Source organism: Lepus europaeus, chromosome 9, assembly GCF_033115175.1.
Source record: "Lepus europaeus isolate LE1 chromosome 9, mLepTim1.pri, whole genome shotgun sequence".
NCBI classification, from domain to species: Eukaryota; Metazoa; Chordata; class Mammalia; order Lagomorpha; family Leporidae; genus Lepus; species Lepus europaeus.
In genome coordinates, this window is record NC_084835.1 from 19,049,160 (window position 1) to 19,075,303 (window position 26,144).

General features: G+C 43.9%; 1 long non-coding RNA gene and 1 other non-coding gene across 2 annotated transcripts in view; both read left to right on the top strand.

The window, feature by feature from the left end:
- LOC133766860 (uncharacterized) overlaps window positions 1–26,144 on the top strand; it is a 185,525-nt gene that overhangs the window by 75,264 nt on the left and 84,117 nt on the right. Inside the window, exon 5 of the long non-coding RNA XR_009866773.1 lies at window positions 11,904–11,978. This is a non-coding gene — a long non-coding RNA (uncharacterized LOC133766860). The remainder of the gene's footprint in view (window positions 1–11,903; window positions 11,979–26,144) is intronic.
- Window positions 13,915–13,987, top strand: TRNAK-CUU (transfer RNA lysine (anticodon CUU)). Its single transcript has one exon. It is a non-coding gene; the product is annotated as a tRNA-Lys (tRNA).

Genomic DNA, 26,144 nt, shown 5'->3' on the forward strand with positions numbered 1-26,144 from the left:
ATTGAGCTGCAATAAACATTAATGTGCAGATGGCTTTTTTATTAGCCAAATTAATTTCGTTTGGGTAAATTCCAAGGAGTGGGATGGCTGGGTTGTATGGTAGGGTTATGTTCAGGTTTCTGAGGAATCTCCAGACTGACTTCCATAGTGGCTTAACCAGTTTGCATTCCCACCAACAGTGGATTAGTGTCCCTTTTTCCCCACATCCTCTCCAGCATCTGTTGTTGGTAGATTTCTGAATGTGAGCCATTCTCACCGGGGTGAGATGGAACCTCATTGTGGTTTTGATTTGCATTTCCCTGATTGCTAGTGATCTTGAACATTTTTTCATGTGTCTTAGACAGACCTCCTTTAATTCCATTTTCCATTCATTTTTTTGAGGTGCTCTTGTATTCATAAAAGTTTAAACCAGGGCCGATGCTGTGGCTCAGCGGGTTAGGGCCCTGGCCTGTGGTGCCGGCATCCCATGAGGGCTCCAGTTTGAGTCCCAGCAGCTCCACTTCTGATCCAGCTCCCTGCTAATGCACTTGGGAAAGTGGCAGAGGATGGCCCAGGGGCTTGGGCCCCTGCACCCATATTGGAGACCTGGATGGAGTTCCAGGCTCCTGGCTTTGTCATGGCCCAGCCTGAGGTATCGTGGTTATTTGGGGAGTGAATCAGTGGATAGAAGATCTCTTTCTCTGTCTCTCCCTCTCTCTGTAACTCTGCCTTTCAAATAAATGAAAATAAATCTTTAAAAGAATTCAAAAAAAATCTATTCTTATAAAAGAATAAGAGGGCAAAAAAGAAACAGAAATGAACTGCCCCCTTGAAGTCATTTCTTTTGTCTAGACAATCGTTTCTCTCTTTATGAAATGAACATGTTTCTCCAAGCAAGAACATGCAATTTTCATGGGAGGAAAACAGCACTCCGCCTCCTGGCCCCTCAAGGCCCCAAGCTCTAGTTGTCCCTGCCCTCTGACCACCCCCACTCCCTTTGCAGAAACAATGGTTTTTGATGTTATTTTGGCCTGGTATCTTTTTTTTTAAACTGTTTGGGTTTAAGATCTCTTGCAGCCTATCTTTCACCACGGAATAAAGGGAAAGGGAGATTTGCAAAATGTTTCCATGAAAGATTTAGTTTTCTGAAGCCTCATACAATATGTTGATATTGATGAGTTCTGGTACAAACAACCCTTTCAGAGCCCCAGATAAGCCGCCGTTAGAGGTTTTAATGATATTCTTCATAATGCTGTCAGCAGAGGCACATGCTTAGCCCAGAAGTTATGATGCAGATTGGGATGCCTGCATCCCACGGGAGTGCCTGGTTCAAGTCCCAGCTCCAACTCCTAACTCTAACTTCCTGATAATCCAGACCCTGGGATGCAGCAGAGATGGCTCAAATAATTGGATTCCTGCCACCTACATGGGACACCTGGATTGAGTTCCTGGCTCCTAACATTGGCCTGGACCAGCCCCAGCCACTGCAGGCATTGGGGAGTGAATCAGCAGATAGGAGCTCTTTCTCTTCTCTCAGCCTATGAAACAAATAAAAATACACAATGTACATCACCAGCAGATACAAGGGGTGGGGTACGTGTGCCCCTAACATGAGTCTGCTCAGTTCTCTTGCCCAACAAGTGTAATTGTGGATTTCACTTCTCCACCCCTTGGAGCCCAGAGGTACTACTGGGTTTATGTCTTGTAGGGATGTTACCAAGCAGAGTCAAATGGGGCGCTCATACAGGGACAGAACAAAGCTCACTGTGGAGTTGGGGTTTGCACTTTTAAGAAATCATCAGGTGAAGAGCTGATGCAGTCAGCGCTCAGTCCTGACCTGATAGGTTCTCCTTTTGGAGAAGGTTGGACATTGGAGTTCTGTGCCCCCTAATGGTACCCTTCGTAATAATCCTGTCCAACACAACTATGGGGGATACCACTCATGTGGACTATAACCCTGTAGCTACACAGTGCACAATGTATACAACGTGACATAGTGGTTTGACCCTGGCTAGGTAAACAACTTGCTGAGTGGTTCTTGTGTGTGGGTTTTTTTATTTTTTGGATCTCCATAACTTATGCATAATCAGTTCCTAAGTTTGGGGTCTCAGATGTCCACCTCTTTGAGCGCTTCTCTCCTCACCCTGGGACACTTTGAAGATGAAGTTCTTCCATGTTTTAGGAAATGCAAACCAGCTGTTGAATGCTAACAATTCTGCCTCCAGTACTGATACGCCCTCGATATTATTGTATTTTAAACAACAGCAGCAATGTATATACACACACATACACAGGCACATACATATTACTCATGTGTGTATATATATGAGTATTTTATATATCATTATGCAAATGCATGACTTTTGTTATATATTTTGTTATGTATTTTATAATAAAGTATAGCTTTTTGTGGCTAGGACTAGAGAATGTGTAAGTAGGACTAGCTGGGAGAGGCACAATGGTGGCTCCTTTTTATGGAAGTGGCAGTTGGAACTTAGAAAGTGATTGGCACAGGCTCACCCAGCTGATATCATCTTCACCAGATGGCGTGTGATAAAAGCAACCTCTGGTTTGTCTAACCTCATTACGGTATAACGATACATTATATGATTACGATTAATGGGGGGGGGAGCAGTAGAGTTATTGTTATACTTTATATACAACAGCAAGTGTGAGTCTTAAGTGATTAGTTTGATGAGTTTGTAATGTGTAACACCACGTAGTTCAAGACCCAGAGCACTTGCACCCCTCCAGAATGTTCCCTCGACCTCCTGCCATGGGAAATGGCTATTCTGATGTCCATCACCACCAATGCACCCTGCCTGCACTTGAACTTGATGGGATTGTATCGTGTGTGCTCTTGTGTGTGGCCTCCCACTTCAAGTGATGGGCATGAGCGTGATGGTGCACGCTCAAACACTGCCCTTGTTTGCCCTTCTTGGTGATACGTTGAGTACAACCAGGAGCAAACAACAGGCACTTGAATAGTTGTGCTGAGTCATAGATGTTCTGCGGATCTCTAATTGTCAGCTTTGGGGTAAGGCAGCATCTTGAGTAAACTGGCTGCATTTATATCTGTTTCAGGTGCAAAAATGAAAATGAATGCCTTGGTGAACTTCATCTGTTTAATAATTTCCATTCTTTAATCACACTTGATGGTCATTTGGACATAAAATAAACCCCATCGGGAGAGCTCTGATTGGGTAACTGCCCCGTTCCATTTGATCATAATGCAGAGGGTTGTGGGTATTGCAGTCTCAAGCTCTTAAAAGATGAGAACCATCTCCTGTTTCTCCTTTCTTTTTATAGCACTGTTCTGGGCAAAAACGCCCAGAAGAAGATGAGACCTGCTTACCACTGGGCTTGTACTGGGCAGCAGGGTCTTGCTTTTCTCTTTGCTTTTCTTTGCTCTTTCATTATTGTTGCCATAAGTGTTGGTTCAGGCAAAGAAGAAAAGTTCTGCCTGTCCCACAGGCTGTTTGCCTGTTCTGTATTAAAGGCAGTATGAGCAAGTGGCATGAACCCAGGAACTGCCGCTATGTGCATCTAGGGCAAGAGACTTGTCACTTCCATGCCTCCATTTTTCTCAACTGAAGAGCAGGGACAGGAGCAGGACTTATGTCACAGCATCATGAGAAGTAAATGTCAGTAAGTTTATACACACGGATAAAGCACTGTAAACATAGCTGGCATGCAGTGAGGTTACAAACTATTATAATTCTAGGAACCATGTATAAGGCCTGCGATTTCTTCATTAAGATACTTGAGATTTCAAAAACATTCGTTGGCTTTAAAAGACCAAAAATAGAATCAACAAATATTAACTAAGTTATGTTGCGGGGTTGTTCACTTCCCATGTCTGTCCCCAAACTTCCTGCATTTTCCAGCCCCCTGTGATTAGGGAGCACCTGTGGCTAGTTCTGGACATTGGGTATGACTGCAAGTGGCCCTTGGCACCTCTGATGGGAAGCATTTAAAAATCAGTTAAGGAGGGGCCAGTGCTGTGGCACAGCAGGTTAAAGCCCCAACCTGCAGCACTGGCATCCCATATGGGCGCCGGTTTGAGTCCTGGCTGCTCCTCTTCTGATTCAACTCTCTGCTGTGGCGTGGGAAAACAGTAAAAGATGGTCCAAGTCCTTGGGCCCCTGCACCCACATGGGAGACCTGGAAGAAGCTCCTGGCTTCAGATCAGATCAGCTCAGCTCTGGCCGATGGAATCATTTGGCAAATGAACCAGCAGAATGGAAGACCTCTCTCTCTCTGGCTCTGGCGCTCTCTGTAACTCTGTCTTTCAAATAAATAAAATAATTTTTTTAACAAAAATAATCAGTTAAGGAGACTGGGAAGGAGGCATTTCTCCCTGGGGCAGATTCAAGGTGGAGATGGCCTCTATAGTCTGCGTTCCCCAGGGTGACCACATGGAGCAGGGAGCCTTCAAACTATACTACATACATAGTGGCTCCCAGAGAAAGTGGTTGGTGTTATGTCAGACCACTGAGGCCTACCTCAGCATAGTCTAGATGGACCCGACAGTCCGAGAGTCTGCATAATATAGTGTGACACTTGCATTATACTCCCATCAACCTAAATAACAACACAAGCAACAGTTGGAAACAGAAAAGACTGTGTAAACACCAGTGATATGTGTTTGGGAATCTAAGAGCATTGGAATGGGAGTAGACATGCCATGAGAAAGCTGTAGGTATTCAGATAGGTTGAGGCATGGGAAAGTTTCTGAGGGAAAAAGCTAGGAAGACTATGTCAGACATTTTGAAACAATAATCTTTGGCCACAATGACTAATGACTATGGGGATGCTTAGCTGAGACTGGACATAGTTTCTTGTGGAGGTAATGTTTTGGGTAATGCTGTGGTGGACTCTGGGTAATGCGACTCTGGAAGAATCTTGCGATAGTTACTGTCAGGAAATTATGCACCAGAACCCTTTCTTCATAACCTGCTGGCTTTATTTATTTAATATTTTTGTTGGGGTTCATGCGGGGAATTCTATTTTGATTCCTACAACTTTCCTGTGCTTTCTGGTTCCACTCAATTCAAACTGGCTCTTCCTTAGGTGGCTATCAAGTGTATGGAGATAAGGGCTCCCCAAAGGTAGGGGTCTTAGTTCTGTTCACTAGTCAATGCCAAGTTCCTAGAACAACGTCTGGGACAATGTAGATGTTCAGTAACTATCTGTGATACAAATGCATTTGAAAAGATTAGAAGAGACGTTGAGAAAGGCTTTCTCCAAAAAAAAAAAAAAAAAAAAAAAAAGTTCAGAACCTACAAAGGTCTTAAAACAACCCAAGAGGGTTGGGATACAACTGGGATGCTGGTTGTGTTGATGCAAGAAGGCTCAAATTCTTGGAGGTTGCCTTAAAGTCACATTGATAAAATGAAAAAGGCAAAATTCAGAGACGGACGAGCCATATTTCACATCAAGGCCCTGCTAGAGTTCTCCTATTATTCTTCTCGGAGAAGACATGGAACAAAATGCATTCCTTTGAATAATGTAATTTAAAAATCACTCCAGAGTGAAGTCAGAATGTGTGATTTACAGCTGATAGCCTGTAATTTTAACTTAGAATTTTTAGTTTTAATTGTGAGGTAGTATGTTATTTTTAAGTATAGAAATTTCAGGTTCTGATGCCATGACCATGAGATGTATTGGTAATTACACTGACAGTTACAAATCTGAGCAAAAAGTAAATCAGGCCATGGATAATGGGAATTAAAACAGACAGAGGAACCAAAGAAGCTGATGTATTTTAGCTTTTCTCTGAGTTGGCTTTTCTTTTGAAATTGAGAGCCACTCTTGCTCTCGTCATATAACAAAGTAATAGGCCAAGGGGAAGGCACTTGTTGACTTTAGAACGTTTTAATTTCCCACTCTTTATTATTATAACAAAGATAGGGTGATGTAAATATACTCAAACACTTACAGTATTTTAAAAATAATGTTTCATATTTTATTGGCCATTTATTTTTGTTTTGGTGAACTGAAAGTATGCTTCATTTGTCCATTTTTTTTCCTACTAGCTTATTCATCTGTTTTTTTTTTTAAAGATTTATTTATTTGAAATGGAGAGAGAGGGAGAGAGGGAGAGAGGGAGAGAGGGAGATTGAGACCTTCCATCGACTGGTTCACTCCCTGATGGATGCAACAGCTAGCATTGGGCCCAACTGAAGCCAGGAATTGGGAACTCTATCTGGGTCTCCCAGTGTGTGTGGCAGGGTCCCAAGCTCTTGGACCACTGTTGTCTGCTGCCTTCCCAAATGTATCAGCAGGAAGCTGGATCGGAAGTAGAAAAGCTGGGATTCAAACCAGCATGCTAATATGGGGTGTGGGTATTGCAAATAGGTTTAACCTATTGCACCACAGTGCCAACCTCTCATCTTTCAATTTCTTTTTTTTTTTTTTTTTTTTTGGACAGGCAGAGTTAGACAGAGATAGAGAGAGACAGAGAAAGGTCTTCCTTCTGTTGGTTCACCCCCAAATGGCCGCCACGGCCAGTGTGCTGTGCCGATCCAAAGCCAGAAGCCGGGTGCTTCTCCTGGTCTCCCACGCAGGTGCAGGGCCCAAGGACCTGGGCCATCCTCCACTGCACTCCCAGGCCAAAGCAGAGAGCTGGACTGGAAGAGGAGCAACTGGTCATCCTTCAATTTTGTTTTCTTTCTTTTTCTTTTTCTTTTTTCTTTTCTTTTCTTTTTTTTTTTTTTTTGACAGGCAGAGTGGACAGTGAGAGAGAGAGAGACAGAGAGGAAGGTCTTCCTTTTGCTGTTGGTTCACCCCCCAATGGCCGCTGTGGCCAGCGCATCGCGCTGATCTGAAGCCAGGAGCCAGGTGCTTCTCCTGGTCTCCCAGGCGGGTGCAGGGCCCAAGCACTTGGGCCATCCTCCACTGCCCTCCCTGGCCACAGCAGAGAGCTGGACTGGAAGAGGGGCAACCCGGACAGAATCCAGTGTGCCAGTGCTGCAGGCGGAGGATTAGCCTAGTGAGCCACGGCGCCAGCCCCATCCTTCAATTTCTACTGCTCTACCCCTGCCACTCATACAGTGAAGGCAGGAGTCACGCCTACAAAGTTAATAACTACAGCTGTGGGAGTGCTTCCCCTTGGCCTGGGGCTGGGTGGTTTGACCCTAGTGAGAAGGTTCCATGCTTGGCCACTGCACCAGAGCTGTCCCCCTGAGGCAGTGTCTCCTGTTGACCTCACCCCGGAGCTGCGGTGGCTTCTCTGCTGAGCTGTTTCTACCTCTGAGACACCTAGACCTTTTAGCCAGATAGCCCCGGCCCCCAGACGCTCAGATCCCATGGGGTGTGGTCTCTAATAGACAACTTAAACAGTTCTCCCTGCCTTCCACTCAGAGAATGTGATGGAAAGTCACCCTCCCTTCGCTGACACACTGTGTGTAATGCTTCTGCCTAAAATGGGAATGTTTCGATGCTGTTTTCCTGAAACATTTTCAGATTTTAGAATGAATTTAATGTTACTTTTTAAAAACCCATTAATATTTAAACTTTATTTTTTCTTTAAAAGATTTATCTATTTGTTTGAAGATCAGAGTTACAGAGAGAGAGAATGAGAGGCGGAGAGGGAAAAGGAGAGAGAGAGAGAGGGAATCTTTCATCTGCTGGTTCACTCTCCAGTTGGTTGCAATGGCCAGTGGTGAGACAGGCTAAAGCCAGGAGCCAAGAGCTTCTTCAAGGTCTTCCAAGTGGGTGCAGGGGCCCAAGGACTTGGGCCATCTTCTACTGCTTTCCCAGGCCATTAACAGGGAGCTGGATGGGAAGTGGAGCAGCTGGGACTAGAACCGGTGTCCATATGGAATGCTAGTGCTGCAGGCGGTGATCATGCCTAATATGCCACAGCGCCAGCCCTATGCTTTCTGTTAATTATTTCTTCTAACAAATTACCCAGCATCCAGGTACTGGTGCTCACTTCCCATCAAATAATGCCTTGCATTGTTTCTCTCTGGAGCTTCCTGCTGGGTATCAGCGTTTCCCGTGCCAGACTCTGTCTTCCAGGGAATTTCAGGCCTTATCTTCCTATCTGTCATCCTGATCCATGCTCCTTAAATTCTTCTGATTTAGTTTCACTGCTTTTTTTCTTTGCAGCAAGCATGTCTTTCCTCTCATTACTTATTCTTCACTTGTTTGGGTTTGGGGAAAACATTTTTTTGAATGAGGGGCCGATACTATGGCATAGTAGGCTAAGCTTCTGCATGCAGTGTCGGCATCCCATATGGGCGCCAGTTCGAGTCCTGGCTGCTCCACTTCCCATCCAGCTCCCTGCTATGGCCTGGGAAAGCAGCAGAATATGGCCCAAATCCCTGGGCCTCTGCACCCGAGCAGAAGAGCCGGAAGAAGCTCCTGGCTTCGGATCGGCTCAGCTCCTGCTGTTGCTGCCATTTGGGGAGTGAACCAGTGGATGGAAGACCTCTCTCTCTGTCTCTCCCCCTCTCTGTAACTCTGCATCTCAAATAAATAATCTTCTAAAAATTTTTTAAAATGAAAATGTGGAGTCAATTGTATTGTGTTGTAGGAATACAATTTTATTGTATTGTAGGAAGTATGTAGAGCTCATGGTAGGCTGACCTAATACCTTCACATCTCTTCTCTATGGCATGACTTGGCGTAACCTGGCTCATCCAGGAGTGTTTGGGAGGCTTGGTAGAAACAGCGTTGTCTGGAGGAGAAGGAGACCCTGTGTTTAGGAGGGCCAGGCTGCCGCCTGCCTCAGTTTCTCACGGACAGAGCCTTTCCTGGCTCCACTGCGGGAGCTTATTGATCCGTGTTGTGACGACCTCCCAGAAACAGCCTGCGTTCAGGGACTCTGGACCGCACAATTTGCTCGGTGCCTGGTGGCAGCTGAGGGCCCCATGCTCCAGGCAGAATTGATGAACCTGCGGTATGAACCGCCGGCTCGCATTGAGTAGAGACATCCACCAACACACATGACGGAGAGGGAGAAAACGGACAACAACCACAAAAAGGCCTCAGAAAGGGAAACACAAACCAAAACAATGCAAGAGGTGGAAGAGATGAAAAGAAATGCCACCGTTATTACACTTCTAACGCTAATTTGAGGATACTGTAGCCGTTCAGTAAGATAGAAATATTGGGGCAAGTGCATTGGTGCAGTGGCTTACGCTGCTGCTTGATGCCTGTATCTCATTTGAGAGTGCTAGCTCACGTCCTTGCTACTCTGCTCCCAATCCAGCTCCCTGCTGACTCACCTGGGAAATTGGCAGAAGTTGGCCCAAGTACCAGAGTTCTTATCACCCATGTGGGGGACCTGGATGGAGCTTCTTGTTCATGGCTTCAGCCTGGCTCAGTCTTAGCTGTTGCAGGCATTTGGGACATGAACTAGCAGAGGAAATATCTCTCTTGCCCTCTCTCTCTTTCAAATAAACAAAACCTTTTTAAAAAGAGAGAAATGCTATGGAACAGGGACTGTTTTAGTGCGTGGAACATCGTGTTGGGCTTTTAAAGCAAGATGGGTGAAGAGAACAATGGAGAACTTGAAAGATAAGATACATTGCTATTTAATGCTATAATTAGTAATCCAATGGTAGTTTTTTCACTTGATGTTGCTATATGGGCAAAATGTTGAAATCTTTACCTAATATATACTAAACTGATCTTCTGTATACAAAGAGAATTGAAAATGAATCTTTACATGAATGGAAGGGGAAAGGGAGCGGGAAAGGGGAGGGTTGCGGGCGGGAGGGAAGTTATGGGAGGGGGGAAGCCATTGTAACCCATAAGCTATACTTTGGAAATTTATATTCATTAAATAAAAGTTTAATAAAAAAGATATTAGGATCTATTATAAAAGATAAATATATGGAAAGAGGACATAAAGGATTAGAAAATTGGTGGCTCAATCTAAGCAGTAGAACATCTAGTAGCAAGTTCCAGAAATAGAGAAAATGAAGGGAAGAAATTATCAAAGAAGTAAAACAAGAAAATTCCCAGAATTGTAGAAAGGCAGTGTCCATTGAAAATGCAAATTGATGTTGAGCATAATGGCTGACACACGAGGCAAGCAAAGCACATCACTGTGAATTTGCTAACATTGATGATGGGTGAGAGGGAGAGACAGAGAGAGGCTTATAAAGGAATTAAAATCAGATTGGCATCAGACCTCTTAACTATCATACTCCTAAAAGATGGTGAAACAGTGCTTTCTGGTTCCTTTCGATGAGCAAATACAATGGTGAGGATGGTGATAAATAACTCTAATACACAAATAATAACTAATATTTGTTGACAATTTATCCATAATGTCAGTAACTAGGATAAATTCTTCACATTAACTTTCTCATTTAGTGCTCACAACAGTTTAAATTACAACATTATTATTTCCATTCTACATGGAAGAAAACTGAGATGGAGCACGTCAGCTTTAGAAGCAAAATGAGAGCTTTCCAACACAATATAAAAATACCTAGATTATTCAATGAGATATGAGGATTGAATCTGGCATATAGGATAAGACAGTAAGGAGACAGAAGGAAAGAATACAAAGGAGAGAATCTTACAAACACTATGTTTAGTGTGTGAAGGAAGTATCAGAGAGGGAAAGAAGCTTTTTATTCATTGTTGGTTCTCTTTCACCCCTGCCACATGAGCCACATGGTAAGGTCTTCGACATTGGGAATGCTGCCCAATTGCTTGCATCCACTGGGACACTAAGCTCGTTAACGGACACATTTCTACCAAGAAGCACACTTGCTAACCTAGAATGTCTTCTGGGGGCCAACCAACCATATTTACACCTTGAACCCCACGTACCTTATACAGCAGAAAAAAGAAGCGGGGAGGGGGGGGAGTCAGGTAGTCTTGGCAATCCCTGGGGGAAGGCTATGTCCAGGTAAGGCTGTGTTGGTAACAGCATCGCAGTGAAAAGCCAGTGTAGACAAAGGAATCTATGAAGAAGGAAGTGAATCACCTTGCATCATGCAACTGATAACCAGCATTGATTATTTCCGTACAGCAATAATGATGATGATAATAATAATTTTTAAAAATGCAGAAGAAATTTGATGTGTTTGGACTTTTGAAAAAAATTGAGACATGATAGATTTATTGACTAACAATGACATAGATTCAGCCAATAAAAACCAAGAAAATGGAAAACTGTAAGAGGAAAGAAGTGTACTTAGCTGTCCCCGACACCCCAGTGACTGACACTCACATGGGCTGTTTGTGAAACTCGAGAACCCTGATGCAATTATTTCAAAGATGAAGGGGAAGTTGGTGGTCCTGGGGTGTAAGAGAACTAAACTCAGTACCATAATTGGAAATGAACACACTCTCCAGAATGGATAAATATAGACGTAGCCACAAGAGTATCCCATTGAGGTGTGTGAGGTCAAGCATAAATATGAGGAGCAGTTATGAAGAATGAGAGTGGATGCTTTGGAAAAGGAAGGGGGAGACAGTGATAGGTAGAGCCAAGACCTGTCTTCTGATACTGATTTTTAAAGTTATGTGCCTGCAGTATTTCATTATTATTTTTTTAGAATAGAAAGTATTTTCGTATGTCAAAATTCAAGTGATGCAGCCCCCAGCCAACTAGATTCCCTCTGCATAAGCAACCAACAATTTCTTTTTTTGTGTGTATTGTTCCAAAGATAATTTGCTTATATTGTTTTTGCTAAGGTAAATGTTAATTTAAAAGGAGTTGAGGCAAAAAGAAAATCTGCAGAGATATATGGTTCCATAAAATAAGTTTCATATCAGTGCAATGAAATAACCCTTCAGCAATAAAAACCCACATTATTGCTTTAATAAGTTTTTCTGCAAAAAAAAAATCATTAATTTACAGGTGAAGACATTTGTTATCACTGCCACTCCCCTTTCTTTTTCAGAGGTGTGGGCCCAGGTTTTAATCTTCTTGTATTTGTTACCACTTTTAGAATGAGAGAATGCTGACGTCAAGCCAAATGCTGTGCCCTTAAACTTGACTACAGATGTCTCTTCTGGAACCAATGGTGAGTTTTCCGTGCTGCTTTACCTAACAGTCAGTTAAAGACATTGGTACAGACAAGATGCTGTTAACGGCAAAAGATCACAGGAAGCTCAATTTCTCTTTGACATAGAATTAAACTCTGATGCTCTGCTAAAGCAATGTGTTAAAGTAATCTAAAAACAAAAAGCAATTCAAATCAATTGGCAATCTACAAAAAGAGTTAAAGATTTTAAAAGCTATTATTAAAATTGCTATATTGGTCTATTATGCTATATTATATGTGTGTACATATTGTATGTCCACATGGGGAAATTTTATTAAGAGTTTTATTTTAAATGGCTTATAGATAAGATTGTCCATAAATTTAAGCTGCTAAAATCAATCAAAGATACATTTTAATTTGTGGGACCTGAATCTGTGTATCATATGTTTTAAACTTGTTGGTAGAAAGAAACTAAAAACATTTTAGATGGTTGTGCTTAAGTTTACTGGCTAAACAAACTACACCATGTTAGATATTTAAGAGGTGTTTTCAAATACATGATTCTTAAAATTTATAGAAGGCATTGGACCTTCTGGTAAATGTTTTCTTAAGTTGTTATCTAATGGTTGAAACGGTTTGCTAAGTATTCATGTGATATTGCTATTGTCAGCAAGCGATCTAGGACTTGCTCCCTCATTTCTCTATTCTAAGCCCAACTTGTTCTTTCACTTCTCTATTCTCTTCAAGGTAGGAAACTAATTCTATTATGAAGGAATCTATAGGACGTACAATTTAATCTTTAGACCTTATAAAAGAGATGGCTAACATTTTTCTGCAATAGCATAGCCAAAATAAGAACTTAAATAATAATCTCATAGCTAGATTCACTTCGCGATCAGCGAAGTATACAGTAAGTAGAAAAAACCTCCCTTTCAGACCAAAGGGAAAGAAAGTTTTAAAGTGAGAATATAATTTTCCTCATGGGCATTGTCTACCTTAGAAACACTACTACAGAACATGCCTGTGACTATAGACTTGTAGTTCAGGCCACCAAAGATTAGAGATGGGACATGGGCACTCCCTTGACTTGCATCCTCTGGTCTGCTTTAACACAAACCAGGAGGAAAAGAAAGCTCGGCATCAGAAGCAATGGGTGGCAGGCCTATAAATGGCTGATCTGTACAGTGATCTGCCCTCAAGAAGACCCAACAGGCCAGTCTGCTGCAGTGGCTTTCAATGTGGTAAGCCTGGGCTTCAGCAGAAGTCAGCTTGTGAAGAGCCCTGGCAGCTCTGCCAAGAGTTGGGTCACTGGAAATGGACCTGCCCTGGAGTCGAAGGATGCCCAGGTCAGAGCCACAGATCTTATTGGCTTTAAGCTGAAAAGCCCTTCACTCAGCCCAACTTCCAAAGTGACCACTGCAGCTGAGGGTATGGTCAAGTAGGGTCAGCAACATTGCAGACAGAACTGTAAATTTCTTGTTAGAGATAACCCCTGCCTTTACCTGGCCAGCTCTCCTCCCAGGCCAGCCAAGTCATGAAAGTCAACAGAGTGCCTTCCCCTAGGAGGTTCACACCTCCCTTAGGATATACCCCATGTGAAGAGATAGATAGGTCTGGGCCTCTTAACTTACAAGGCCTAAAGCCCACCAGATTATTATCAAGCCCCTTCTATCAGGTTCTATTTGCCTCTCAATCAGAAAACTTAATTGTAGCTTAGACAGCACCTTTCTTAGCTCCTCTAATAATGACTCTGTCCTTTGTTCTAGACCCTGTCTAGCACACTTGGGCCTCATTTCTTTGTAATCATAACCTCTACTCTACCACCAATGGCTCTACTCCCAACCTGTGTGTACTGATGGTCCTCTTCCCCACTTATTGCTGTATAATTGTTCAAACCTGGTAAATGCCACTCTTAGGATCATTGGTTACTATCCTCACTCTGTCTTTTATGACCTTGTCTAAATATGATCAGCTAGCCCGGCTAGCTCAGTCGGTAGAGCATGGGACTCTTAATCCCAGGGTCGTGGGTTCGAGCCCCACGTTGGGCGCCAGATGTAGCCGTTGAATTCTCTACAATGTAGCAGTGGGTTCGTTTCTGAGAAGAGCAGCGTGGTGGGGGCAAGAGGCGCGGAGTCAATACACAGACCCCGGGAGTCCGGTGAGAGCAGGCTTGAGGCGAGCAGCCTGCAGACTCGTTTATTACAGTTGATACAACACTTATATAGCCAAGACCAGCCAATCTGGTCAAGGGGCGGTCTATACCCCAACCAATCACAGCCTGTTGCCAGGCAGTTTCCACAGCCATCCAATCACAGCCTGTCGCCAGGCAGTTTCAAAGCCATTCCTGACTAACTGACGCTCACTTGCCAGTGGCCACCTTCGCATGGCCTTCTCATTCCACTACAGGTTACTATCCTCACTCTGTCTTTTATGACCTTGTCTAAATATGATCAGAGTCGGCAAACTTGGAAGGCTTCCATAGCCTTGGCAACTCATGACGACAGCCTAGGGTGGTTACTGACGCCATAAACTAGAGTGTCAATTTGTTGGGTCAACAACAGGAGTCACTGTGCACTTGATCCTCATGTGGGATCTCTGTCCTTAATGTGCTGTACATTGTGATTTAATGCTATAACTAGTACTCAAACAGTATGTTTCACTTTGTGTTTCTATGTGGGTGCAAACTGTTGAAATCTTTATACTAAATTGATCTTCTGTATATAAAGAGAATTGAAAATGAATCTTGATGCAAATGGAAGGGGAGAGGGAGCGGGAGAGGGGAGGGTTGCGGGTGGGAGGGAAGTTATGGGAGGGGGAAGCCATTGTAATCCATAAGCTGTACACTGGAAATTTATATTCATTAAATAAAAGTTAAAAAAAAAAGATGCTGTTAATGGCAAGGAGCTTCATCCCATCTTTCACCCAGTCCTCAGGACTCTTGGGATTCATTCCCGACCGTGGTATCTACCAGAAGAAGAATAGCATCTCGAGCGCTATAGGAGAAGGCAACAGAACCCCAGTCCTTATTACTCCATAGCTCTCATGTCATTCACAGATAATCTGGCAGAATCTGCCATCCGTTCACTTACTCAGTCATTCAGATACCGAAGTTGTTGAATGCCTACCTGGTGTCCATGTGGGGCTATGCTCAGAAGGATACATAGGAGGAGTGTGGCAGATAGAGGTTCGGTGGCAAGATGCTCTTTATTTACTGTGACTCCGGCTAACCACAGGATTGAAATAGAATCCTAAATTTTGGAGCTGGAAACTCTTAAAAGTTAGCTTTCCCAGTGGGGCCCAGGAAATTGAGCAACTGGCCCAGAGTCTCACAAGGGTTTCCAGAACTGATATGAAAAGCAGCTTCCACTGTGGCTGGGGTCCATGCAATGATGAAAGGTGTGGACCATGACGATCTGCAACTCTTTGCATAGTAAAATCTGGGAATGTGAGCAAATTGGCTCCTTGTCTGTGGGAGGGCAACTGGGTATCTGGATGATGGGCTGTGAGAAAGAATTTTCCACTGTACCCATTTGTGTCTTTTGAATAGGGGAGCATGACACATAATATTTACTAATAAATAAACTTGAAGTATCAAAATAATAGTCATTTTTAAAAGCCTTGCTTCTTTGAGATCCATGCTATCTATGGTTTCTTTCTTTTCCCCATCTAGTTGGATGTAGCTGTCTGGAAATACCCAGCACATGAGAAGGGGTTTTTCCTTTCTTTCTTGTTTTGCTAGAAAATGTTTCTTTAAAATAATATAGAAATGGTGTTCAATTTTATCAAAGGCATTTTCAGCATCCAGTGATATGATCATATGGCTTTGTCTTTTTAATCTCTTAATGCACTGAATTATAGTAATAGACATCTTAATGTTGAGTCATCTTTCCATTTTGCAATAAACTCATACTATTCTTTTGATGCACTGCTAGACTCACTTTTCCAGGGTTTTATTAGGATTTTTCATTCATATTACTAAGTAGAATCAACTAATCATTTTCTCCTAAGTGACCAATTTTGGCTTTAGGTTGATCCCAAGTTTATAAAAGAGTTGGGAAGATGTTGATCATTTTCTGTGCTATAGAATAATTTATATAATATGGAAATTATCTAGTCCTACTTCATCATTTGGCTCTAGTTGCCTTCTTTAAGGTATATCTTAACTATATTTCTTTCTTTCTTTCCTTCCTTCCTCCCTCCCTCCCTCCCTCCCTCCTTCTCTCTCTCTCTTTCTCTCCCCCTCCCTCTTTCCCCCTCCCTCCCTCCCTTCCACCAACTTGTATCTATACTGCCATAGAAAATAATCCATTTTCATTAAATTTTCAAATTTGATCTAAAACATCCATTTATTGAGTTCTTAAAAACTCTTCTATGTTTAAATTTTTTTGTTTGTTTATTTGAGAGGAAGAGAAAGACGTAGTTGTCATCTGCTGGTTCACTCTGCATATGCCCACCACAGCCCCCTTCTGGAACTGAAGTCAGGAGCCAGGAACCAGAAACTCAGTCCACGTCTCCTGAGAGGGTGGGAGAAACCCAACTACTTGACCCATCACTACTGCCTCTTAATTCTATTATGGCAGGAAACTGGAGCCAGGAATTGAACCCCTGGACTCTTATGCAAGATGTGGTTGTCCTAACCAGTGTCTTAGCAGATAGGCTACCCACCTGTCCCAACTCTTCCATATTTGCAGCAGTTTTTCCTTTAGTGTTCCTGTGGTTACTATTATTGGTGTGTGTGTGTGTGTGTGTATACTCCTGGTGAAACTTGCTAAAATACTTTTAAATTCTAACTTATATTTTAATTCTGGGGACAGTCATAGCATCTAGGAAAGAATAAGCACACTCAAATTGAATATTTTTTCAAAGATTTATTTATTCATTTTTAAGGCAGAGTTACAGAGAGGCAGAGGTGAGGGCATGGAGAGGGAGAGGGAGAGGGAGAGGGAGTGAGAGAGGTCTTCTATCTGCTGATTCACTCCCCAGATGGCTGCAACAGCCAGAGCTGGGCCAATATGAAGCTAGGAGCCAGAGTTTCTTCTGGGTCTCCCACAGGGATGCAGGGGCATAAGGACTTGGGCCATCTTCCACTGCTTTCTCAGACCATAGCAGAGAGCTGGATCTGAAGAGAAGCAGCTGGGACTGCCCCTATGGGATGCCAGCACTACAGGTGGCAACTTAACCTGCTACGCCACAACACCAGCCCCAAATATGCTAGCTACAGCTTGATCCTGATGGAGAACATCACGGAATGGGCTTACTTTGTGAGAATTCATGGAGCTTGTATTAATCATCTTGGACTACAAATGTCATAAACTGTGTGATCTGAACAATAGAGAGTTGTTTCTCACAGTTTGGAGGATGTAGTCTAAGATCATGGTTGCAATTAATTTGGTTTCTAGTGAGTTCTCTCTTTTAGCCCTCTAGTTGTGTCCTACATGGCAGGAGAGGGAGAGAGGGAGGGAGGGAGGGAGGGAGAGAGAGAGAGAGAGAGAGAGAGAGAGAGAGAGAGATCAAGCGAGACTTGAGATCTTTTCCTGTTCTTATAAGGTACCAATCCTATCAGATTGGAATCCCACCCTTATCGCCTAATTTAATCCTTGTCACTGCACAGGGCCTCTCTGCAACCACAGTCACACTGGGTTTCAGGCTTCAGTGTATGAACTTGAGCACACAATCCAATCCACACACAGCACAGCTAGACGGTCATGACTTGGTCACTCTTCTGAAAGCACTGCTACGTTTCAACTGTATTCAATAAAGAAAATACAAGGAGAAACAGATGTCTGAGTCCCACAGTCACAATTGCTCAAGGAGGAGACACGGTAACCATGGAATAGGCTTACAGAGATAGACCTGTGCCCAGAGACGGCCAGCATGGGAAACTCAGGTTTTGGGTGTGGGCTCTTGGCGTAACTGCCTACTTTGTCCATGCCATATCTCAGATCAGTGCCAGAGCAGTCACTGTCCCTACACAGGACAATGTTGACTCATGTACCCCCTTATCTTCTCCTTCATGAACGGATGGGCTAATGGGCAGGCTGTGTTCTGTACTTAGTGTGCAGGTGGCTGCTGACCCACAGCCTGTCGTCCAGGGGCTCCTCTCACTGAAGCCTCACAGCTGGAGATGGAGATGTTAGAGGAAGGCAATACAGAGTATCACCCAGGAATCACAGGCACATGTGTTTTGGGAGGGAGGGAAGATAGGGAGACGGAAGGAAGAAGAAAAGATATACATAGAAAAGTGTTCTAAAATAGTAAAGTCAAAAGATTTTTAAAGTATTACATGGCTGTTCATGTCTCTCTCTTTTTAAAAAATTTATTTATTTATTTGAAAGTCAGAATTACACAGAGAGAGGAGGGGAGGAGGAGGAGAGAGGGAGGGAGGGAGGGAGGTCGGTCTTCCATCTGATGGTTCACTCCTCAGATAGCTGCAATGGTTGGAGTTGTTCCAAGCTGAAGCCAGGAACCAGGAGCTTCTTCCAGTTCTCCCACATGGGTGCAGGGGCCCAAGGACTTGGGCCATCTTTCTCTGCTTTCCCAGGCCACAGCCGAGAGCTGGATTGGAAGTAGAGCAGCCGGGACTTGAACCGGCACCCATATGGGATGCTGGCACTGGGGGCAGCAGCCTTACCCACTATGACACAGTGCCATCCCAGCTGTTCATTTCTAATTACTATAGAATTGAATGTCCACCTTCAAGGGTTCTGCATCAGAAGATTCATCCAACCCGGATGGAAAAATGTGAAAAAAGTGTCTATATCTAATATATACAGACATTTTTTTCTTACCATGATTCCCTAAATGATAACTATTTGCATTGCATTAAGTATTTTAAGAAATATAGGGTTTATCTAGAGCACACGGGAGAGTGTGTGTAGGTTATGCTCAAACACTTTGCCCAGTTTACACAAGGAACTTGAGCATTCTTGGATGTTGGTATCCACATGAGTCCTGGAACCAACTCCCTGCAGAAACTGAGGAACAACTAAACATTGCAATCTGGCCATTAAATGTATACTAATAATTTATATATATATATTATATATATATATATTTTTTTTTGACAGGCAGAGTGGACAGTGAGAGAGAGACAGAGAGAAAGGTCTTCCTTTTGCCGTTGGTTCACCCTCCAATGGCCGCCGCGTTAGCGCGCTGCGGCCGGTGCACCGCGCTGCTCCGATGGCAGGAGCCAGGTGCTTCTCCTGGTCTCCCATGGGGTGCAGGGCCCAAACACCCGGGCCATCCTCCACTGCACTCCCTGGCCACAGCAGAGAGCTGGCCTGGAAGAGGGGCAATATATATTTTGACAGGCAGAGTGGATAGTGAGAGAGAGAGAGACAGAGAGAAAGGTCTTCCTTTTTACCGTTGGTTCACCCTCCAATGGCCGCTGTGGCTGGCGCATCTCACTGATCTGAAGCCAGGAGCCAGGTGCTTCTCCTGATCTCCCTTGCGGGTGCAGGGCCCAAGCACTTGGGCCATCCTCCACTGCACTCCCGGGCCATAGCAGAGAGCTGGCCTGGAAGAGGGGCAACCGGGATAGAATCCGGCGCCCCAACCAGGACTAGAACCCAGTGTGCTGGCGCCGCAAGGTGGAGGATTGGCCTGTTGAGCCACGGCGCCGGCCCAATAATTTATATATTTTTTGAAGTTTGTTGACATTTCCTTTTTGACTTACTATGTGGTCAAAATTTGCTAACATTCCATCTTGGCATAAAAAAAGTATACTTATTCCAGGGGTATTTATAAGGTACTTACTACATACCAGGCACTATTCCAGATTTGTAAGACCCATCAATGAACAAAACAAGAGATCTTGACCTTTGTGGAGCTTTGATTTTAGTAACAGGAAATAGATGATAAGCAATACTGGTAATAAATAATCAAATTGTGAAGATACAGATGCCAAAGAAGGGACAGATGTTTTCCAAAGTAATAGAGGAGGGGGAGGGGGAGGAGGAGTACAGGCTAGGGACACATGTTGCTATTTATTTACTTATTTTTCTTATTTCTTAGAGAGATCCCCATCTACTGATTTTCTCCCCCAAATTCCTACAATAGCTGGGACTGCACCAGAGTGAGGCCAGGAGCCCAGAACTCAATCTAGCTCTCCCATGTTGGTGGCAGGGATCCAAGTACTTGTACCATCAGCTGTCAACTCCCAGGGTGCACATTAACTGCAAACTAGGAAACAGAGGCAGGACTAGAACCCAGGCACTGTATCATGGGATGATGGTGTTGCAAGTGGTAGCTTAACTGTTGCAACCTGCATGGTTACATTTTAATTTACAGTGGTCAGAGTCGGCCTCATTAAAAAGATGGCACGGGATGGAAGGAGATAGAGTGTGTGTATGTGTTTTTATGTGTATATACAGTTCCTGTAGCATCTTGTAAGGCTTGGAAGGGCTTTCCGTTTTTTAAATTATTTATTTATTATATATATAATATATAAGATGGGTTAGAACTGGTAGAAAGAATATGGTAAGGGCTTCGAGATGAGGGGTTGGAAGAATCTCTGGAAATGAGCAGTATGCTGATGCTTGCCAGGATGCTGGTTGCCATCTATTGATGTTTCCTAGGCTGTGTCTTTCTAGGCAGGTGCTGTTGTAAACATTCAGGATATATTCCTGGGCAGGAGTCTTTGGGCATTTCCAGGTCATGCTAAGGCATAGGATGGTATATCTGGCAGCTTTATGTTACTACAGTGAAATACCGGAGACAGCTACTTAGAAAGGAAAGAGAGGTTTGTGTTGATTACAGTTTTGGGGGCTGAAAATCTAAGAAGCACAATGAATGTGTGCAGGGGAAGGATTACATACAGAGTCAGAAAAAAGAGAGAGAGGTGGGGCCTAATCTCAGGTTTTATAACAACCTTCTTGCAAAAACTACTTTCCAGGGACACGTCCCCTGCCACTAGGTCCCATAGTGTCTCTCTCTCTCTCTCTCTCTCTCTCTCTCTCTTTTTTTTAAGATTTATTATATTATTTATTTAAAAGGCAGATTTACAGAGAGAGAGAGAGAAACAGAGACAGAGATCTTCCATCCACTGGTTCACTCCCCAAATGACTGTAATGGCCAGAGCAGGGCTGATTCAAAGCCAGGAGCCAGGAGCTTCCTCCAGGTCTCCCATGTGGATGTAGGGGTGCAAGGACTTGGGCCATCTTCCGCTGCTTTCCCAAGCACATTAGTGGGAAGCTGGATAGGGAATGGAGCAGTCGGGACTCAAACCAGAGCACCTATGGGATTCTGGTGCCGCAGACAGCAGCTTCACTCTCTGCCCCACAGCGCCAGACCCTAGGCCCTATATTCTAAAGTGTCCACTACTCCCCAGTAGAGCCATAGTAGGGTCCAAGCCTTTAACATGTGGGCTTTTGGGGGCCAGTTAACATCCAAACTAACACCCAAACCATAGCAGATAAAATTGTAAAGTCACATTTGTGTAGACTGTGGGCTATATGTGTGGTTGTGGAGGAATGTTGATTTCTTCTTTTTTTTTAAAATATTTATTTATTTATTTGAAAGTCAATGCACAGAGAGAGGAGAGGCAGAGAGAGAGAGTCTTCCATCCACTGGTTCACTCCCCAGTTGGCCACAACTGCTGGAGCTGCACCAATCCAAGCCAGGAGCCAGGAGTTTCTTCCCTGTCATCCACGCGGGTGGTGGGGCCCAAGCACCTGGGTCATCCTCTACTGCTTTCCCAGGCCATGGCAGAGAGCTGGATTCGAAGTAGAGAAACTGGGACTCAAACCGGCACCCATGTGGGATGCCGGCACTGCAGGTGGCAGCTTTGGCTGCTACGCCACAGTGCTGGCCCCAGGGTTGTTCATTTCAGCTGCTCCACACAAAATTTAGCCAGGCATTCCTCACAGTGGGTGCAGGCTTGCAAACTCCAACCCTGGTGCACCTGCTACCTCTGAGCTCCCCGGACTTCAGTTCTTCCCTTCCTAAGCGAGTCACTGATGGCTCCGCATCCTCTTAATGCCTGTAGCATTGCTGTAGTCAGTAATGCCACAATTCCCAAGAGGCAACGTGGTCTTAAAATAGAAGAAGGCGCAAGACTTTGAGTAACAGTCTTCATTGTTTGTCTGCTGTGGAGGTTCCAGGAGACATAATCTGTCCATTACTGACAAATCACATTTGCAGTTTTCAGCTCTCATTTGATTCAGTTACAAGGTTTCAGCTACACATGATGAATGGCCATAATTGTCCTGACTTCATCCAACAGCGTTTCCATTTTTAGGAAGCAAAGACTTCCTGGGAGAAGCGGCATTTTCCAGCTGCCAGACATAATTTACAGTATCCAACCTCATTTCCTTTATGTTTTTTGACAAACCCCAGGTGGTACTGAGAAAGACTCAGCTTACAAATTGGCTTTAATTTAGCACTGTCATTAGTGTTATTTTGGGCCTAAAATAGCCATCAAGTTCCCAAGAAAGCATAAAGCAAGTTTAAAATCACCTTCCCATGTTATTCTTATTCCTATTATTGTGATTTCTGGTCATATTGCTTAACAGTTGAATCAAAGTTGCTCTCTAATGGATGGTCATAACAGCTTGCAGTAAGAAAAATTTAACCAGTTCATCCCATCTATGGTGACCCTGTTGGCATCCCACCCAGATGCCTTCTCCAGGCCTGGCTGTCTGCTTCAGAGAGCTGCCCTGGTAGAAGAGGAGCACCTGACCTTTGCACAGCCCACAGAGGATAATAACCAATGAGTGACTGCCATGAGGGTCCAAAATGCTCACCTCTTCCCCAGGGCAGGAAGCCACACTGCACTACCATCCGGGCTGCAGAGCCTTCCCTGAGATTGGACTGAAGCCAACACCAGCTGAGACCACTGCCTTGTTTAGCTCCTCCCCCTACTTCATCCCACCCCTTCTAAGAACACTCCTTCTGTCAGTCATCTATACCTAATCCTTGGCTCAGGCTCTGCCTGGAATAAACTTAGCCATGATACTCCCCTCAGCAGCTGTTGTGTGGATATTCCTGAAGAAGGCAGCAACCAGTCTGTTGGGAGTCCCACACAGGAGCACACTGACCTTCACATGCAAACTCCATGAGAGCACAGAGTGTCCATTTTGCTCTTCAGCATATTCCTAGCTCTCAGCACGGTGCCTGGCACACAAGAGATGTTCTAGTTAGAGCTGCTGTAACAAAATGCCATAAGCCAGGCAGCTTATAAACAAGAGAAATTTATTTCTCACGGTTATAAAGGCTGGGAATTCTTAGACGCAATGTGAGCAGATCTGCTATCTGGTGAGGGTCCTTCTTCCCGACTCAGATGGGGGTTTCTGGTGTGAAGAGAGAGGGCATTCTCTAGTCTCTTTCTAGGGTGCACTAGTCCCATCCCACCAAAGCTCCCACCTCCTAACACCCTCACACTGGGGACTGGGATTGCAACATGTGAACTGGGAGTGAGGCCATTCAGTTGATAGCAAGAGACATGAGATCAGGCAATGTGACATTTCAAGCTCCATGGAGTCACTTTTATAAAGATACAGAAGATATGACCTCTTGTGGTAGAACATCTTGTTTTTGTCCACCCTGAAGTTTTGTTTTATTTTTGAAGATTATTTATTTGAAAGAGAGAGAAAAGAGAGAGAGAGAGAGAGTGAGTCTCTTACCCACTGTTCTCTACCCAAATAGCTGCAACATTTGTGGCTGGACCAACCAGAAGCCAGGAACTTCATCCGGGTCTCCTACATGGGTGGCAGGGGCCCAAGCACTTGGGCCATCTTCACCTGTCTTCCTTGGCACATTAGCAGGGAGCTGGATCAGAAGCAGAGTCGCCGAGATTTGAACCAGTGCTCCGATATAGGATGCCAGCTTCGCAGTTAGAGGCTTAACTCGCTGTGCCACAACACCAGCCCTTACCTAGAAATTTTAGCTTTTATTCTGTGGAAGCAAGCTTCTCCTCTGTCTTTTGGTCCACTTGGGGCTAACCTTCTCCTCGTGATTGCCTAACAGTGCAGACTACACCAATGAAGACAGAACTTGTGCCATAATTTGAGTTCCTAGACTCAACTGTGGTTGAAGAAAGTTGCAACTCCAAATATTTAGTTCAGTGAGCCAGTAAACAGTCTTTGTATAGCTAAATTAATTTGTGTTGTATTTCTGGCACACGTGATCAGGACTATTGGGATTAATAATATTCATTTCTCTGTACGTTGCGAAACATCTTCCTTTTCAATCCACTTCCCTTCCCATAACAACCTACACCTCAGAGAACTGAGAAAGAGCGAACATAAACCTTCTGATTCTTGTTACCAGTTGAGAGACATTCATCCAGGGGAGGTATATGTCCTCAGGCGTCTTATCTGATGATCTTGGTCTCTTTGATCAGCACCTGTAAGCCTTCCATCCAGATCAAAATACTCTTCCTGCCCTCTGGGACCAGAAAACAAGGCACAGAATCCGAAAGCAACCCTGTTTACTACTAGAGAAGAAATGGGAGTCCTAGTGAACATGTCCAGATAGAGTTCATGTAAGTCACTTTGGTAGCTCCAAACACAATCAAGCAAGCAACCAAACAAAGTGACATAAAAGCCATGGTCCTCGAGATGTGTCCATAAACATGTCTTATTCCTAAGCTTTAATGAAATTTCTGTTCCTAGGACAAACTTGTGGAGCCCATTATATTTACCCCCCATTAGAGTAATGAGAGGGGAGTGAACCAGCAAGTGGAGGACATCTTTCTCTGTCTCTCCCTATTTCTGGCTGAAACTCTCAAATAAATAAATAAATGTTTAAAGAAAGAGAAGGAAATCAATAGATCTTTTAAAAAATAATTATTTTTTAAAAAAGAAGGAAATAAGCAAATGAGCCACAAGCTCTTGATTCTGATGTCTCAGCCAAGGCTCTAGTGGGTCCCCATGGGTACCCAAAAACTGAACAAAGAGAATGAAGTGGCAGCAGCTTGCTTATACAAGGGGTGTGGTCAACATACCAGCTGCCTCACACTATGTCTGTTGCATGTTGTAACAAGAGTTCAGGCTCGAGGCCCGTGTGGAAAGCAGGCTGGGTAGAGCCTTTTTCACCTTAACGCTCAAATGGCAAACTCCTCTCTACCCCTGTTAGTTGAGTGCTCACTTTGTTGAGCCATGTGCAAAGACAAAGGAAAGTCTTGGTAAACACTTCTTTGGCTCAAATTCATCCAGCTAAATTGGAAGTGCCTTCTAGAACCTTGCGGCTTGCCTTGACTCTATTGAAGTATCGACTTTCAAAGCCTGCTCTACCAAATAACATAGAGTTGACTGACAGCCTCCATGGAAACGGTTTTGGTTTGCTTTGAAAGTAAATGAGGAAAATGAACTCCATGTCGAGTGAAAGGAGGGTTTCCTACGGAGTCAAGTGACTTTTAGCGGTGAGTCAGAGAGTAATGAAGATTCCTTAATAACCAAGCCAAGGAGCTTACTGTGGACCTCAGCCAGAAAAGTGACAAGAAATGGTGACCTGTGGAGCAAGTTCCAATAAAAAGGAACAAGCAAGAAACAAACCCAAATGTCCTTGCATGATTTTGAATTAATAATAAATTGCTGTATCTCTACATAGTGGAATATTATTCAGCTATATAAAGTAAAGAAGTACAGTATATGCTATAACATGGAGTAACCTCATTGCCGGTGTGTGGCGTAGTGAGTAAAGCCGCTACCTAGAGTGCCGATGTCCATGTGGGTGCTGGTTCAAGTCCTGGCTGCTGCACTTCTGATCCAGCTCTCTGCTGTGGCCTGGGAGAGCAGTGGAATATGGCCCAAGTCTTTGGGTCCCTGCACCTGCATGGGAGACACAATAGAAAGCTCGGGGCTTTGGATCGGCGTAGTTCTGACGGTTGCGGCCAATTGAGGAGTGAACCAGTGGATGGAAGAGTGCTCTCTCGCTCTCTTGCTCTCTCTCTCTCTCTCTCTGCCTCTTCTTCTCTCTGTGTGTAACTCTTTCAAATAAATAAATCTTAAAAAAAAAAAAAAGCAACACGGAGAAGCCTCAAAAGCCAGGCACAGAGGGTCACATATGACATGATTCCATTTAGAGGGAATAAATGGATCTGGAATAGATCATTTTTTTAAAGATTAATTTTTATTTATTTGAAAGAGTTACAAAGACAGGTAGAGACAGAGAGAGAGGTCTTCCATCTGATGGTTCACTCCCCAGATGACCGCAATGGCTGGAGCCATGCTGATCCAAAGCCAGGAGCCAGGAGCTTCTTTCAGG